The sequence below is a fragment of the Lytechinus variegatus genome, chromosome 4 (assembly GCF_018143015.1).
Source record: "Lytechinus variegatus isolate NC3 chromosome 4, Lvar_3.0, whole genome shotgun sequence".
In the NCBI taxonomy this organism is placed as follows: Eukaryota; Metazoa; Echinodermata; class Echinoidea; order Temnopleuroida; family Toxopneustidae; genus Lytechinus; species Lytechinus variegatus.
In genome coordinates, this window is record NC_054743.1 from 50,563,748 (window position 1) to 50,576,611 (window position 12,864).

Below are 12,864 nucleotides of genomic sequence, written 5' to 3' on the forward strand. Positions count from 1 at the left end.
CTCAGTTTGAAATTTTGAATGACACTTAAGTTTCTTTATATTCAAAATGAAGCGCTTCAGGATAAGTCAGAAAAAATAGACATCCTTTTTTTTATATAGATAGATAGTTTCAATGCATCGCAGAAGTTTCAACTTTTTGCGCACTATTTTCCTTGTAATGAAGTTCAATAATCTTAGAAAATCAATTGAATTAGAGCCGATTGGGTATAAGAGATATCTACATTTGATGAAACGTCAGCCCTTTGAAATTTCAGAGTTTCATTGCTCTGCGCGGGGAGGAATATCTTCCTCTACCAATCTTCTCCTCTGTTTTGGGAGTTAAAAATATGCACTGTTGCTAAATTGTTTGTAATCAAATCTGATCTTTCCAAAGAAAGTATTCAATATATCTTTGAGAAAACCCTTTTCTCGGGACCCTTTTTATGGCAAGAAAAATTGATAAAACGCTTTAGCTTCCGCGCTTCGCGCGGAGTTATTATCATTTTAATTTCCTCCATTGTATACCTCTTTTGTGCATTCACAATCACTTTTGAAAACAAGGTTCAAAATTGCAATATAGTCAACCGAATTGGAGGTACTAGAGACAAGAGAAACGGCTCCTTTTCATTTTAATTTATGAAACACTAAAAGCTTCGCGCTTTGCGCGGGAGGGGGAAACTCCCCCTCCCTGCACCCACCCCCTAGGGAGCGCAGCTTCGCATGCATTTACCGCCCCCTCCAAAATGAAATCCTGGCTACGCGGTTGTTGCCCCCCCCCCCTGACGAGCTTGAATGCCTTTTATTGCCCCCCTCCTCCCCTCCCCCTGACGAGCTTGAAGACCTTTTTTTTTACTTGCTTGCTCGTCAAATTTTTTGGCGGACGGTTTTGCCCCCCTGTGGAAAATCCTAGATACGCTATTGGAAGTAGGGCTTTAAAACCAGCAATGATGTCATGTAATTTCAATAATCCAATTCTTTTACCACTCCTTTTTTTATTTATGGTTACTTATATGTTATTTATGTCCTTATATCTAGCAGGGCTGTACCATTCATATATCTTTCTTTATTAAATTTCTGCTTTTATTCGTCAGACTATTTTTCATATATTGAGATTTGGTCTACAATGTTCTTATAATGAACAAACTATAATCTATTTCTGAAACAGACAACAAGATTCAAATGTAAAAAAACAAAAACAATCTCTGTACCGGCCGCAATTAGTCTAATTTTGATATTTTACTGATCAAGCAAAGTTACTTGCAAATGTACTTCACACGTACTATGTAAACCAATTTTATTTCTTGTTAATATACATTTGATAATAATTCTAAAAGGTGTATCCAGAGTCCAGACCGTAATCTAGCAGGTTTGGGGCCTACGTTTAAAGATTAACAGTCAAGTCTGTGATTAATTTATTGATTAAAAATAAATCTAAGTAAGTTTAGTACAAGAATTGTGGACATTACGTCATGTGTGACGTGCGTACCGATTTTCGTCACGCTGTATTTCTATTTGGATATATCAGGACCCCGTCTTACAAAGAGTTACGATTATACCAATTACCAAATCAATCGTAACTCTATGGAAATCCATCAGTGTCATATTTTTCGACATACAATTTGCACAATGTCCTTTGTAAACAAAGAAAATCACAGTGATTTTTTAAGAAAACAATGAATGCATAATTATACATATTTTTTCTACATAAAATTTGCACAATGTCCTTTGTAAACAAAGAGAAGTACAGTGAACTTTCAAGAAAACAATGAATGCATGAATATACATCATGCTAGAAAATATTTTGAACAAAAATGCATAAGAGATGTTGATGTTGCTGGCCGTCAATAGTTTCGATTGACTGGATCAATCGCAACTCTTTGTAAGACGGGGCCCAAAAGTACAACTAATATAGAAAACAGAGTTTCAGTTTAAGCTTTTTCATGGAGCAATATAATATAATTATAAACGAACATTTGACGAGATTCGGCTTTGTATGGGATAATTACTGCCCATTTTGTTGTACATAAACTGACACATGTTTATATGTTCATTGACTGTATAAAAGTTAAACGTCTGCGGCAATTTTTTTATTGATCATTTCTGTTTAGCTGAATTAAGAACTATGAATTGGAGGGATGTATTCCTAGGATTACCCGGAAATTCTAATAGAAATAAATGAGTTAATTCTGTTATTTTATTGATCAATATGCTATTTTTAATTCAAGAGCTGAAGGCCGGTTAACTTCTTTCATCAAAATACAGAAATATATTGCGGGTTGTACAAACGAAGAAAGACGCCTGGAATCAAATTCAGGCAAGATAGGTTTACATATACAAAAATTTGATGAAACTGAAGGTGAAAAAAGAGACTTGAATGTGAATAGGTAGATAGGATGTGTCTATTGTGGTGTGAGTGTTATAATGATGGAGTGAGTGATGGTGATTTTGTACTACTAGTTCTTTTCATTTACCCCTTCTCTTGTGTCAATCTGATTTGCAGATTTCTATTTTTTTCGCTTTGTCAAAATGAAGATAATAATATAAGGTCTTTATATTGCGCACATACCCACCTTGTTAGGTGCTTAAGGCGCTCCTATACTACCCGGCTAAGCTAGGCGTTCATAGCGCACACAGCTTTTGAGGAATTACACCCTACCGGTACCCAATTACCTCAACTGGGTTGAGTGCAGCGCACTGTGGATTAGTTTCTTGCTGAAGGAAATTACGCCACGGCTGGGATCCGAACCCAAGACCCTCTGTTTCAAAGTCCGAAGACTAATCCTCTGGGCCACAACGCTCCAAGATGATTCAAGTATATTTTTCTCGCGTAGACAACCCCCAAACACTTGTTGAGAATGTAAACACTGAGTTGCAAAGCATCTGTGTATGGATATTTGGCCATAGGCTCTCACTAAATTTTCACAAAAACAAATTCCATGTTATTTAGTAACTCTCTTACAATGTTAACTGATAATATTTTTTTTGAAGGATGTTCAGATCATTAAGGTCAATTCAACTAATAAAGTTCTTGTGACTTTTTATTGAAGATGAAATGACCTGGAAAATTTATACAAATCACCTTTTCTCATTTTTGTCGAGAAATACCGGTATAATTTATAAGTTGAAATCAATGTTTTTTCCACCCCATGTAATGCATATGTTATATTCTAATTATTACTCCCATATTTTTACTATGGGATTTTTGCCTAGGAAATTTTATGAATTTTCAACTTGATAATTGTTTTGTTATACAAAAGAAAGCAAGCGAATCATTTGTAATGCCCATCCACTGACTCAGACAGACCGTTTTATTCTTAAAGAAAAGCGTTTTAAGAGTCTCTAATATTTTCAATTTGCAGCTAGGTTCCTTTATGTTTCAATTTAACAATAACGGACTGCCTCCAGCACTTTTTTATATGTTAATTAAAAACAACCATTTGCATGATTATCCAACGCGTTAAGCATTTACCTTTCATATTCCGAAAACTAGAACAAAACTTGCCCACAGTATAGTTATTTATTCAGGTCCCAAATACTTGAATTCCCTTCATCGTGAAATTAAAAAAGATCTGCTGGTTTAACTGCATTCAAAATAAATTTAAATACATCTCTTTTGATTCTATATTGTTACCCGTAGAACCCATGTGTAGAAAATAGCTTTGTAACACAATCTTTTTTTATTTACTTTCATTCACTTGTGCATATAGGCCAGTCTTTACGACGGTCGGAGGGAGTGTTCTGGCTTTCCGGTTTTTAGGGAAACTTTAACATGATTGTTTTTTCAAGTTTCCTTCTTTGATACTTTTCTCACTTTGCAACTGTGTAAATTTTTCCTTGTCTGCCGGTCTCTCTCTTCCATCTCTCTGTCTGTCCGTCTGTCATACATGTAAACAAATTACACGCATTCATATTTACAGCTGCATATGCGCTTGAGACGGATCCGTCTACTATGTTGTTCATGGCAAATGTAAAAACTTGCATTTTTCCCCTCTGATCTTGAATGGCAATAAAAGACGGGTCTTCTGTGTTTCTTCTTCTCCTCTTTGTGTTGTCTAGCAACCTATGTATCCAAGTTCTTGTTCCACTTTTGATTCGTCCTTGTGCTGTTCTGTTGTACTTTCTTCGAGCTTTGCTCTACACTATTTTATTCGCAGCTGTCAATGATTGCGTATGTATTTGTTATGTGCCTATACACAACAAGCTTTTGCTTTACTTTAGATCCATTTAAAAGTAACGCTCAAGATTGTTTATCTTTTACATGTACTTTTGTAATCATTCATACTATTTCAGCTTGAGTTATGCTTTGTATTTTGATTGAATTATGAAAAATAAATGAAATGAAAATTAAATCAAAATTTCATGAACATATGTGCACATATTATGTGTTTATATTATGCAAGTGCGAGTGGGTGTTGTGTGTGCAAGACAGGGTTTGTGTGTGAATGGGTATGTAATGTCAATGTTTTGTTTTTATTGTATGTAGAATTGATGTTCGTTTTTTATCCAAATCTTTAGGTTACATAGGGGGGTTTGACTGAGTTCATTTTATACACACACACATAATATATATCTATATTTCAAGGTATTTCATTCCATCATTATTTCCTTCATTTTTTTTGGGGGGGGGTATATTTGTATTTTGCTATTGATGTGAAATGAAGATTAGATAATTTTGTTTGTATTTATTTGAAAAAAACATGTTGCAAAAAAGATGGATGTACTAATTTGTGCGCGGGTTCCTTTTTTACCCATCAGTTTCACATCAGTAGTGTGGCAACGAAGGAAAAGGAGAGAATAATAAAAAACTCATTACGATATTCGTAACGACACAAATTACGCACTTTATTTCAAAAGCGGATATCGCTATAAAATTTTATTGAGATTCACAATGGCGCCAAAAACAGAGAGTTAATCGATGTTTTAACCTTCCAACAAAATGATATTTACACAGTGCTTAAATTTACACAACGCTAAGGCACAGTAGCGTACCATGGGTCATGGCATTGGGGGACACCTTCAAATATTTTGAGTCACTTTTTTTAATAGTGGGTGCGCATAGCGCGCTCAATAGCCAGGTATACTGACCTAATATAGATGTTTTAAGGACTGTACCTGTAAACGGATATGTATCTCACTGATCGAATAACGCAATAAACAATTTTGTGTAATCTTGATACCTACCTGTCTTACTTAATAAGCAATGCGAGCGTGGAGCACAAGTTGATATTTTTTGTATACATTGCCCCAAAACAAAATCATATTTTAAAGACTATTTGGGGGGATTCATGAAGAGCATACAATTTCTCATCGTATTTATCTAATACGAACACCTAGCGATAGCTGACTTTTTTTTTAACTTCATCTATAGACATGAAATACTTTTTGTAGTAATCACAATCATGAACATGATATGAATCTCACTAATCATATATCGCAAGCGCGAAGCGCGGGCTGACATTTTTGAATTCCAGACCTGTAGAGGGACATTCTAAGGCTTGTTTGTTGGAGTGCATTAAGACCATACGTATTTGAATAACCGAATGATGCGAAGCGCGAATTGACAATTTTTAACATTCAGACCAGAAAAGGGGATATTTTAAGGACTGTTTAAGGAATTAGTGAAGAATAGTCATATTTCACCGATCCACTGATACAAATATAAACATGGACTCTTTATGTTTTATATTCAGACGTTTAAAGGGGGCAATCCCATTAAGCAGTTAAGTATACGTCACTATATAAACATAGAATTGAAAAATAAATCTAGGTGCGAGGAAAAATTTTTGGTGTATATTGATTTGAAAGCAGGGTGTTTAGGTACCATTTTTAATTCCCTCGAACATTTATTTCATTAATCAAAGTGAGCATCTGGATTGATGAATACATACATGTAGGCCCTAAGCAAATTTTGTTTCATAATGCAAAGTTATGAAAACTTACATAATAGGATGCAATATGCAATAAGTTCTTCTCCCACAACTTTTCTCTTTTTTCTTTCTCACTCTTCCCCCCCCCCCTTTTTTTCGGGGGCCAGCCGATTGGGGATGGGGCACGTGCCCCTCGTGCCTCCCGTACATGTAGCTACGCCACTGCTAAGGCATAAATTTTCGTATCTGTGTACGAGGCAGTCATTATAGTTTTTGCTCTCTCACGCACATTTGGAGCTGCTAGCAAAACGGTAAGTTCACCATCAACTGATAATTCGGTAAATAATACAATTATATTTTCGAATATTCCACATTTTTTGAAGATCTTTACAAAATAAGTTAAACATGAGTTAAACATGATTAGCTTCTCGGCCAATGACATATTTTTTGTAAGCTATAGTTTTATACATAGATTTGAATCTCGTAGTACGCCTGTTAGATCTTAAATGTATTAGATTTAGATTCCATGTCATCATCACTCTAACAAAAACAAAGGTTAATAAAAAAGAGTGATAACTATGAAGACTACTAAGGTTTTTTTGTTGTTTACATTGGAAAGAAGGGTAATTTTGAAACGGAAAAATCGTTTGAAATTGTTCAACAAAAAAACTGTAAAATCCTTCGTAAAATTTAAAGATGAATGTGCACATGAGTATGCTAAGCTTTATCAAATAAAAATATTTTTTTCAAATCTTAAACGAGAGTCGTATTTTTTACGACAAATAATGGTTATTTATAATCAAACGAGGAGGTTCACATTGACCAGATGCTATTTTGATACATTCCATAGAAATATGGATTTTAACATTTTAAAACAAACATTTAATATCATACTAAGCGTTGGTGCTTGTAGAATCAACTACTACCTATTCCTTTTATCATTTCTCGAATCAATTAGTCTTTAAACAAAAACTTGGCAGGTGTAGAAAGGTATATTATACGTAATGATATCATTTTAAAGATTGTCTTGAGTTAAAGGAAAAATGAAACCTTTGGAACAAGATAGCTTTTGTGAAAACAGAAAAATCAAAGAAACAGATCAACGAAAATTTGATAAAAATCAGACAAAAAATTAGAATGTTATGAGCTTTTGAATATTGTGATCACTAATGCTATGGAGATCCTTAGATTGGCAATGGGACAAGGATATGTGATGTCACTTGCGAACAACTCTCCCCACTACTTTAGTATCTATTTCACTGAAACTGCCTCTTTTATCACATCTGTAAGTAGATCATGTGTTCTTTCTATAGGAGAGCATGTAATACAGATTTTTGAAGAATACATTTTGGATAAAGAGTTTGTATCAACTCAAGAAAAAGTAAAATGAGACATTTTGGGGGTATTTTATAGTCGATCAAAGGAAAAAGTTGTTCACATGTGACATCACACATCCTTGTCGCATTGCCAATCAGAGGATCTCCATAGCATTAGTGATTGCAATATTCAAATGCTCATAACTTTCTCATTATTTGTCCGATTTTTCTCAAACTTACTTTGTTCTTATTCTTTGATTTTTCTGCTTCGACACAAGCCAACTTGTTCCAAAGGTTTCATTCCCCCTTGAAGGTAAATATCCCCACTACTCAATGCATGTGCCTCAAAACGGTTATGATACGAACTAAAAATAAGTTTTATTGGATATATTTACCGGTTATACATCACATTCTGATTCGTTTGGGTTCCCGGTCAAAGTAAGGATTCTTAGTAATCATACCTCGATTATATAAAACCAGCTCCTTGGCGTGAAATAAGCTCAGTATTTCAGTATTAAACTGTCAGTACCTGTCTCGTATCCAATAACTAAATCTATCAAGGAAGTGCTCAAAGGGCTATCAGAGAAAAAACATTACAAAGAGAGGGCAAAAATCAAAGTCCATGGGATGAAAATGCCAACCATTCAATGAATCCACAAAGCTGCCATGAGCTATGCACCGGATTGTTGTTGGTAGTTTTAATGTTATGGATAATTCAATAAAAAGCCAAAATGAAACATTCTTTTCGCTATTTCATGGAATTTACAATACTTAAATTTGTATTGCAGTTAAGACGAAAAGACTAATATTTTTTCAGTAAGAATATCCTAATTTTAGGTTTCCTATTGGGGTGGGGGATAACTAAGCCCCTCCCCCCCCCTTCATCATTCCAGTCATATATTGTTAATGCAAAGCAGGGAATTCATGGTTATATGTCCAATATTAAATCTACAGTAAACCTACATATGGCTTAGAAATGTTATATATTATCAATATAATTTAGATTTCAATGTACATGTAACTTAAACGGTATGTTAATTGAGAATTTAACTAAAGTAACAAGTTATAATTTTCAATGATGATTGGCCTACTAAATAAAATGAGCCAGACGAGTAGAAAAAAAAACAACCTTGACGAAAAAAATCGTGAAACTTCTATAGGTTCAATTCCATTTCAATTCAATTCAATTTTATTTATTTCACTTCCATCAAACAAAAACAAATTGTATACCTTATATAAACATAAGTATTTGTATCCGTTGCAAAGAAACAAAAAAAATACATATGTTGTGAAAAAAACACACAATTTGGGCAACACATTGGAGGTTTTAGATAAGTATACTACTTTTCAATAGAAATTAAGTTAAGATGGAAATGGAGGGACCCACTAAAAAGCAATGCTTGTACAATGTACAAAGTACAAATACAGATATATGTAATCAAATGAGAAAAAAATAAATAAATGAGATAGAAATAATACTCACAAAATAAATACAAAGGTGATTTCAGTGATAATGTCATTTTGGCCAATCGTGTGATAGGATTCAACATTTTAACATATTTGTGTTTCTTCCATTAAATGACTTGCAGGTGCAACCGAAAATGATACTTTACGGTAGAGTGTGGATATCATTTGCCATTTCGGTAGTAGGTAAATATGTATACTAATATCCGTTTATTTTTGCCAATATGTAAATTTTTTCTCATTTTCGTCTCAAGGTATTCTATTTTTATTTTAATTCTACCTGCACTGTTATCATGATTAAAAAATGAATCAATAGCACATAAGTAAAGGAAAATTATTGTAGATTGTTAAGCAACAGAACTGGCACAGAAATGGAAACTTAAAGGTGAAGTTTACCCCCAAGAAATGTGGATTTGAATCAATAGAGAAAAAATCATGAACAATAAAATACAAGCATAAAGCTGAAAATGTCATCAAAAGCGGATGAAGAATAAAAACGTTACGATTTTTTTAAAGTTTCGCTCTGTACCAATGTTAAAATGTGGAAAAATCTTCAGGATATTACAAATGTATAATTTTACAGGATTTTTTTCAAAGTGTATATAATAGGTCAACGTCTTTTTAAGACTCATTCGCTACGCTCGCTCGCGTCAAGCTTTAAGCCTGTCTCATACACCCCTTTAAAGACGTTTTTAGCCACAGTTCAGTATTCCAACTTCTAAAAAATATCTTGCTGGCTTCGCTCACACGTACATTTTGGGGCGTCGTGGTCTAGTGGTTACAACTCTCGTCTTTCATTTAGAAGAACGTGGGTTCGAATTTCAGCCACGGCGTGTTTTTCTTCAGCAACAAATTTATCAAGATTGTGCTGTCTCAATCCAGGTGAGGTGAAAGGGTACCAGGCAGGGTTAATGCATTGAATGCACTAAGCGCCTTTAGCAGCTGCAGAAGATAAATGCTAGTATGATGTTCACGTTTATACTACTCCCGTTTACTTATCCCCTTTCAGCTCATTGCTGGCATCCCCCACTGCTCGGGCCAAACTTGCGCCTCTGCTTTTGAGTATTAAGTTCTGTAACAAACAAGTATGAATATGTATGAATATGCTAAGTCCCGGCTTTCCCTTTACTAAGATACAAATGTTGACTTTGAATCTGATATACATGCATATAATTTGAATATCTAAAATGTAAAGAAGACGACATTTCATCTAGCGAGAAAGATCAAAGGCTAATTACTTTAAACCATGAAGTTTATCGACATGATGCTTGTAAATAATACATAGGAAATTATCTTTTATGGGCATCCATTGAGACGGCACCAAGCCCTACCTCTCTCTCTCTCTCTCTCTCTCTCTTACACTCTCACAACGCTTTTAGACACACATGCGCGCACACCCACAGACCAACATATCCATATCTTCATATATACAGCATCAACATCCACCTCATACCAACGCTCACCCACACACAAGCCGTAACGCAACTAATGTGAGGTTTTTTGACGTGTTAACAACGAACAACAAGTGGAGCGCCTCTGGCAGTCTCGCAGCAGTTCAATATAACAGCAATGCTGACTTTGAAAATGACTATAAAATAATTATTAAAAAAACACCATTCGTATGATACTACAGTACGATCATTGACCCTAAATGTCAATTGACCTTGGTCCCTATGTCCACATTTTATTAACTATATCCGATTCCATAAACTTTAAGAGTTATAATGGCAATTCAACAAGTACCCCCAACGTGGCCAAAGTTCATTGACCTTAAATGACTTTTGACCCTTGTCATGTGACCTGAAACCCGCCCAGGATTAGTCTAGATCTGGACGTTCGTGGTTATTTGTTTGAAAAACCCTGCACGCATTCACCGCACACATCATATACCCGCCCGACTTTCACCTACCTCCTTTGTGGAGGTAGGTGAAAGTCGGGCGGGTATATTATGTGTGGTAGCCCAGGATGTTCAGTGATACTTGAATACTCCAAGTATCATGAAATAGGTCCATAGGTTATGATGTCATTGTAAGAACTTAATCTTAGGTTAAGATTTCACGTTGACGCCGATGCCACCGTCGGAAAGCGGCGCCTAGCCTCGCTCTGCTATGCAGGCGAGACAAAAATCATGAATTGTGCGAAAAACGAACGAGAACAAATAACATTTAAATGGTGACGAAATGGAAAATCAATCACCGTGCATCGGGAGACTGATTTTTATTGCAATTATTTTGAAGGAGGAATATCACAATTTTAAGAATAATTGATACGATGCGAGTGAAGGTAAAGTTAAGATTCTTTTCGAGTATTTGTTTGACAAAACATATACACGCTGGGGCATATTACTGCTAATAAATGAGAAATGTTCAAATTGCTATATCCGAATTTGCTAAAATTTGTAATGAGTAGAAAGCTTATTCTCTCAAATGATATTTTCATGTGGTATGTTTACGCTTTAATAACTAAAGATATTCTTTGATGAAAGAATCGAGATCGATGTCCGTAAAATAAATGCTCCTACAAGAAGTGCAGTATAGTTCATTACGAAACCCCGAGTATTGTTTACTAAACACATTTAAATGGATATACCGGGTGAGCGTTTCATGAAAGCATTTTATCCGACAAGTCCTGTTTTTCCGACAATTACCATAGTAACAGTAGCTCTCAGCCAATCAGAATCAAGGAAAGTTGTCAGATCTGACAACTTGTCAGACAAAAAATGTTGATGAAACGCTCCCCTGGTCTATAATTGAGATGACAGAACAACAATGCATGGGAAATAGCATTACGACATGAACTTATTATATTTACATGTAGGCATTTTTTCCCCCTTTCGTATCCCATTATATTACACAGTTGCAACCATTCCACCATCACTCAGCTCGACCTGCTCGAAACCACTCAACCTTTACAGAGAAGGGAAACTTGAACAGGAAGATGAAGGGAAGCTCAACATGACTATCTGTCCCATTAAACAGACACCCGATGGTCAATCAGTTCAAACCATTCTTAAGTTGATCCAGAGAATGGCGCCTATCACCTGTCCAGGGCGAGCAAAAAACGACTCTCGAATATTCGTATGCCGCTTTCCAGGTACTTTGAATTTTCTCAGAGTTTTGTCCCGTGGAGACAGGAGACCTCATAATCAATACACGAAGGTGGATTTGGAATAATGGGTTATATGATTCACGAATGTGTATTTAATCTTTGAAGTGGTGAAATTGCAATCTATGGAATAAATTGAACGCCCAAGTCTAGGGTATGTGGTATAAAATGTATGTCAATATGAGCATAGACCTACTACACAGTGTACTAGATCCATGGTGTGAGGGAGGATGTAGATGCATAAGAGAGAATGTGTTGATATACGAGGATGTACGAGGCTATGGCTATACTTTGAAGTCGGGTCTAACTTAAACTCAGGCTTAAAGTTGTGGTTTAAGTATGGGAAGCCAATTGTTACATAAACCACTAACGGTAGAGTTATCATATTTGAGCTCTTTCGGCTCTAAAATCATTCATAATTGTCTAGGAAGTATAAATAGATTATTGTCTTCACCATCGATGAATCAGGCAAGAGCACAGTAAACATAAGAAACGTTCAACGTTATAAGAAAAATCTTGATACTTTTGGCTTTCCATACTTAAACCAGAAGTTTAAACCAGAGTTAAAGTTAAACCTGACTTCAGAATACGAGCCTATGTGTGTGTAGCTGTGAGTGTGTAAAGTTTATTTGGGTGTGACAGGGAGAGAGAGAGTATAAAGGAAATGGGATGTGGGTGATGCAGGTAGAATGAGGAGTTATATACTAGCTGGGAAAGGACGAGTCTATGTGTGTGCGTGTGCTCACAAGGGTGTTCCGAGGGTGTGGGTGAGCGTGTGTGAGAGGAGAACAGGGTGCAGGTGTGGTGACGGCTTTGGATGGGGTGATCGAGGTTTGTTTGTTGTTTTTTTTAGAAAGAGTAAGAATGAGCTAAAACGTGTGTGCCGGTGCGTGAGGGTGTGTGGGTTTTTGTGTGCATTAGTCCGAAGGGATATTGTGTGCATTTGTACTTGTGAGAATATTCTTATGTTTTCACTATTTGCATGCCCCGCTGTCGATGTTAATTGCTGTCAGGTTTAAGCCTAAATAAATGTTCAAATGAGTAAGTCGAATTGAATATTCATATTATTATGAAAATGCAGAACAAAACTAAACTTATTACTTTCATTTGCAGATTGTTGGCCAAACCCATGC